This window comes from Gavialis gangeticus, unplaced genomic scaffold (genome assembly GCF_001723915.1).
Source record: "Gavialis gangeticus isolate Ggan-Ray unplaced genomic scaffold, GavGan_comp1, whole genome shotgun sequence".
NCBI lineage: Eukaryota > Metazoa > Chordata > Crocodylia > Gavialidae > Gavialis > Gavialis gangeticus.
In genome coordinates, this window is record NW_017728996.1 from 54184485 (window position 1) to 54190476 (window position 5992).

Consider the following 5992-nt stretch of genomic DNA (forward strand, 5'->3'; position numbering starts at 1 on the left):
CCCCCCCCCCCCCCCCCGCCCCACCCACGAGCGCAGCTCCTCCAGTGTCGTCACCGCCTGGCTCTGGCCCCGCCCACTCGCCTCGCAACAAGCGCACGCGGTCCCCGACACGCCCCTCATTGGCCGGCCGTAGCGCACGTGACCCGGCCGTGGGGCCAGGTGAGGGATGGGGTGGGGACTCCTCCAGTGTGCGGCTGCCAGGGTAATGGGAGCGGGGCGCGCGCTCCGTGCACGCCCCCTGTCTCCAGTGCCGCTGGGCTGGGCGGGCGGTGCTCTCCAACATCCCCGGGAGCACCTGGTCACATCCCCCGCCCTGGCGCTAGGGCCCGACGGAGCCCCGGGCGCTGGCTGCCTCCTCTCCTGCTCGCTGCTGCCCGTGTCGGGATGTTTTGAAGCTCCCCTCCGGGCACGGGGTGCTGCTGCAGCCGAGGCTGGCGACTGTGACTGGGCCGAGCCAGTGCTGCTGCTGCCGGGAGTGAAGCCGGAGGGTCCTGGCTAGAGGGTCTTGGCAGACTGCCCACCAGGTCAGCGAGGAATGTGACCCCCTGGCGAGATTGGTGCGGCCTGGGCAGCCTCCACCTGGGATCTGGTATAGCAGCAGGACCTTGGCTGCCGTGGTTCCTTGCTGGGTGGTCAGTCTGCACAGTGTCGGGGTGGATGGTCGTCTTCCCTGGAGTTCTAGATTATGTTTGGACAGGATGGTTTGCGTAGGGCTGATCCTGCCTCAGGCAGGGGTTGGACCAAATGGCCTCTGGAGGTCCCTTCCAGCCCGACCTCTGAGTCTGAGGCCGCAGCAGTGACTGGGCGGAGGTGGCCAAACAGGGTTTCAGCCCTCCAGCATGGGGTCCTGGCAACTATCTAGCCCTGGCAGTGAAGGGGAGGCTGATTTACCACTTCCCCAGCTGGTGCTGCAGCCTGCATGAAACTCTCCAGCAGTGGCTACGCTGGTCCTGGGCTCAGTGTCTTGCAGGCTAGGTCCAATCCCCAGAGCCAGGGGCCTTCTGCAATGTTCTGGTGAGAGGGCAGGGAAAGAGTTGCACTTCCACCGCAACAAAGCAGTGGGGAAAAGTGACAACAGCAGTAGCCAGGTCCTAGCTCCAGCCCATCTCAGACCCCAGCTGGGTCATTCTAGCCCATTGCTGGAAAATGTGGCCAGCCACTGAGCTAGGTAGCTTAAAGCCAGCTCAGGTAGATCTCCACCCTGTGATAGCTGCAGGAGCCACTGCCCTGTAGACACAGGAGGTAAAGAAAGGCTAATGCTCAAGCATCCCTTCCCGTACCCCTTAGGAAGCTCTCCTTATGCTTGCCAGCATTTCAGCCTTAATGGGTTTCATGGGGAATACAGTATAACCTAACAAACCCCCATGGCACCAGGAGATAAGTTCATTATGAGAGAGAGAGAGAGCTTATAATAGTCAATTTGCTGTATCATGATGATGAAAAAATGGGTTTCTGCTATTTGGAGTGTTAAAAGCAGCAGTTTGCTATGAACAGGGTTTGCTGGAATGAATCTAGTTTTTATCATTCCTGTTGTGGGCTAGGAACCTTTTTCCACAAGCCAGCATGGAGAACTTATTGCCTGCACCATCAAGGCTGCTACTACCCAGAAGTGAATGGGCAATTTCAGTGTCCTGGGAAGAGATAATGTTGAGCACCGGAGGAAGTGCTGAACACTGGAAAGCATAGGTGCCAAGTGCTGCAGGATGCTTCTGGCATCTCCAAGTCAGTGCACAGGGTCTTGCCCTGCTGGCCCCACTGTAGTTAGACAACTGCTGGCAGCATAGCTGAGTGTTCACCTCTCAAAAGAGGAACCAGAAGCAGAAGACTGTCCAACTCCAATTCAGGCTTTCGCAGTCCCAAGATCAGGCAGTAAAATGACCAATTTCTCTGTTTCCACCTCCGGTGACTAGAAGATGTGCTATGACAACATAAAGGGACTGCTAATACAGAAGAGACTTCTGGTGAGGTGGAACACAACACAAAGCAGGACTTTATGGACAGCCTTCACCTTTGCTACCTCCCTGTCTTGCAATGCCAGGTAACAAGGGATTCAGATCATACATCGGCAGATGTCTGCCTCCCTCGCTCCAACAAAGAGGGCAAGCTACTACTATCAGGTTGTTTCCTAGGGATCTGAACAGTTTTATGCTCATCTCAAATCTAACCCAATAATAGCAAAGAATGTCATTAGCATCAACGCAAATCGATGCACTCAAAAAATTAGGTTTGTTTGGATGGGGAAAATATCCAACATCCGGTCTCCAAACAAGAATTGCCAGCTCCCAAACATGTTGATGAATGAGTCAAAATCTAGCAAATCTTATGTCAAAGTCATCAGACAAGTTTCCCAGAACAACAGGGAAGAATTTAAGTCCAGCCTCAGTTCAGGTCAGGTTGTTGCACATAGATTTCTCCCAGCGGTCCCTTGTGTTTTGGATGCAGTCTCCAGACCAGCAGGTGAGGTCACAAGTATGAGGTGATTGTTTCCAGACTGAGTCCATTCTTCAAGAATCTCCAAAAAGTGCAAGCAATCACTGAGGATTTCCAATTTGATGAATGTGAGAGCTTGAGAATACAATACATAGCTGAAAATGGGGGCACGTGCCATTCATGCTTCCAGCCCTCATTTTCTATGATCTAGCTAGATGAGGGTTCATCAATCTATTATCTCACTATTTCAGCTCACTATGCTCCAATGTATGGCCATTTACAGTGGCCAAATACAGTATCTCTGTCCCTGCAACCTAAACGTCCTCAAAGACTGAAGGGTCAGCCTTTTGAACCTTGGACAGCATGTTTTACCTTTCCATTAAATGACATTCTATGGACATACAAGTTTTGGTAGCAAGGCCACTGTATGCATTTTTTCCATAAGCATAGCATCTCACCTGAGGGATTACCTTCAAAGTATTCCCAAAATAACCTGTGACTTCATTTAAATCAGGTTATTCACCTTCTGGTATTTTATCCAAAATCACATTCAGAGAAGTGACAAAATGTAGACTCTCAATGTCTTTAGGGCATGCTTACTTTTTGTAGACAGAAGTAGGCCATTTAGAAAATCTCCCAGAGTCCAGATCATTCATAGCCCAGAGGACAGAGTTGAAGGACATACTATTTCAACACCAGGGCTCTGTTAACTGGCTGCTCACCTGTCATGTGTTGTTTGGTCAAGGGAACTCCCACCAGTAAGTGTCAGAAATAACCCAGCTAGAGCATAGGAAACCTCTGCAGCCTTACTAAAAAAAAAAATTAATTCTGGTGGTGTTATACTAACCAGGATGGTCCAGAGAAGTAAGGTTTGTTTGATAGCATCTTTTCCTGTACCAGCTATATAGTTGAGAGGGATGCTTTCAACATTTGCTGGGCTAGAGCACAATCCCCAGATCATACATTTGCCCAACTCTACCCTGGAAGCGGTCAGACTTGACTCTAATTTTGATGAGATTATATTACAATCCCTATTTTGATAAACTCTTAGGCTCCCCCTGCAGCCATCTAGATCATTGCTTGCAAGTCACCAACAATGGGAAATCTGTATGGATGAGAACTCAGAAAAGAAACACTTACTCTGCCATAAATGAGAGGCCCTGTTCATGTGCATCCTACACCCTCCCCTGCTTCTCCCCAGTACTACAGAGACTGATAGAATAAGAATTCCATTTGGCAAAGGAGCTGAAGATGCTGCTGGGTTGACTCGACCTTATCGGCCCTACTCAAAGGCAGGAGGACTCTTGTGGGCACAGGCATGACCCTAGTGTATTCTGGGGACCAGAAGAATGTGGGCTTGAGTGACTCAGATACATGTGCACCAATTGTAGGATATACATGGTCAATGCACCTCCAAGAACCGCACAGTTACTATTTTCTGCTGAGACAAGATGTCTTTCCAGCTCAGTCATAAGTTACCAGGCAGAACCTACTTGGTGAAATTTTGCTTTGTGCTACATAAGATACCTGACTAGATGGTTACAAGAGACTCTTCTGCTAATTCAGTGCCCCTTTTGCAAACAGGCCAATTATTATCTATGAGAAGACTAAATTTAATAGGAACAAGGGAAAACAGCTAAAGCTTTTATAACTAAAAGGCAGGATGCTGTTTTGTTCTTCAGCATGGTCTGCAACATTGCCCTACCTACAGTCCAACAGCTCCACACGCTGTGTAACTACACTCAAAACAGCCCATATCATGAACACACTGTTGCCTGCCTGTTCCAGCCTTCCAGCTCATTACACTGTCTTGGTTCCTCAGCCTTCTGCTGCTACTGTGCTGTGCATTGCAGCCCTTTAGTGCCCTGGTAAGTGGACTCCCTGGTGTTCTGCAGGGGCTATCTGCTGCACTCTGTTAGCAACCCTAACCTCTTCAGTGGATAGTTTGCAACTAACTCCTGCTTCTAGCTTTAATAGTCCCTGGTGTAGGTGAAACTTGAAGTGGGAATCTCCATAGTCTTAAAGAACCATCCAGCCAATACTACTGCAGCACCTGAGTAACGGGGAAAGGCAACCCCATTACTTGCATCCTATTGTCTTGCTGAATGCTGAAACACAGGACCTTAAAAGGATAAGACTAGAGTGATGGCATGAGGGAGGAGGGTCAGCTTCAATCAGGCCCAGATCTTACAACAGTAAAAACTAGAACTCAAGTGGGAATACAGAAAAAATACAGAGAAGCAGTGATGTGATCTCTATGCTAGCAACACTGGACACTATATTAGATAGCACCAATACAGGAATTATGAGACATCTGAAAGGAACAGGTGGACCAATATCACACTTCACTGAGCACAGTGCAAAATTACAGAGAAGGAAACCAGTTAAGCTGTCTAAAAAGAAAGAACAATGTTGGAAAATGTAGTGAGGCAGTGCTCCCTACTGGCTAGCACTCAGGAGAACTGGGTCTTATCCTCTGCTCTGCCACAGGACTGCTTGTACACATCAGTTCCCTTCTCTGTTTCTCAGTTTCCTTATCTGCAAAATGGGTGTAATGATACTGACTGCCTTTGCAAAATGCTTTGGGAACTAGAGTTGAAAACCAATTATATGAAACCTGTGTATCATCACTGTTGCTTGCTTTGATTTGAGGACAATGACTATGTCCAGTAAAAGAGGAAAAATATAAAGAGTGCCATAAAAGACAAGATTTTGCAATAAATGCAGCCATCAATATTATTGGATAAAATACAGCAGGGAGCATTATTGAGAACCAAGGATTTCATACACCCAAGCAATTTATCTGTAGGAACTACACCAAGGAATATAAAAGGAGGAACTAAATGCAACTTTACGTTTAAAATAGACACTGGAGAGCCAATCATTGCAATTGGTGAAACACACACAGACAAAACAAGGAAGAGCATTCCAAGAATGGAGACCTCTAAGACACCAACTAGAATTTGTTCTGAAATCAACAAAAAAAGTCAGACTGCCCTAGGGAAGACTCATAAGAACTTCTAAGTAAGTGGGTTCATCCAAAATTGGTTCCCGTGTATCAGAAGGGCTCCTCCATCTGCTATTATTCTATAGGAAAGGGAGTTCCTTGCACTAGGGAAACACTTCAGAAAGGAGAGCATCACCTAGAAAACTAATCACCCCTCTTAAGAGCTGATTTTTAGATTAGAGGAATGAATGTTTGGAGAGAAGACAGTGGACTGATTGTAAGAGATTTATTTTGCTCTGAAAATTAACATATACCTCAAATTGCTATTTAATTAATTATATGTTAAGTGTAAAATATACTTCGAAAGGAAGGAATAGAGGGACTTAAATTCACAGCAAGGACTAGAACCTCTTGTGGGGGACCATAAAGTAGGAGGCTTCAGGCAAGAGGGCCTCAGACTCAAGAAGGATGTGGACTGAGTAGAAAAAGGTGCCAGATGATTGGAAGGTAGCAAATGTGGTCCCCATCTTCAAGAAGGGGAAGAGGGAGGACCCAGGCAACTATAGGCCCGTCAGTCTTACCTCAATCCTGGGGAAACTCTTTGAGAAGATCATC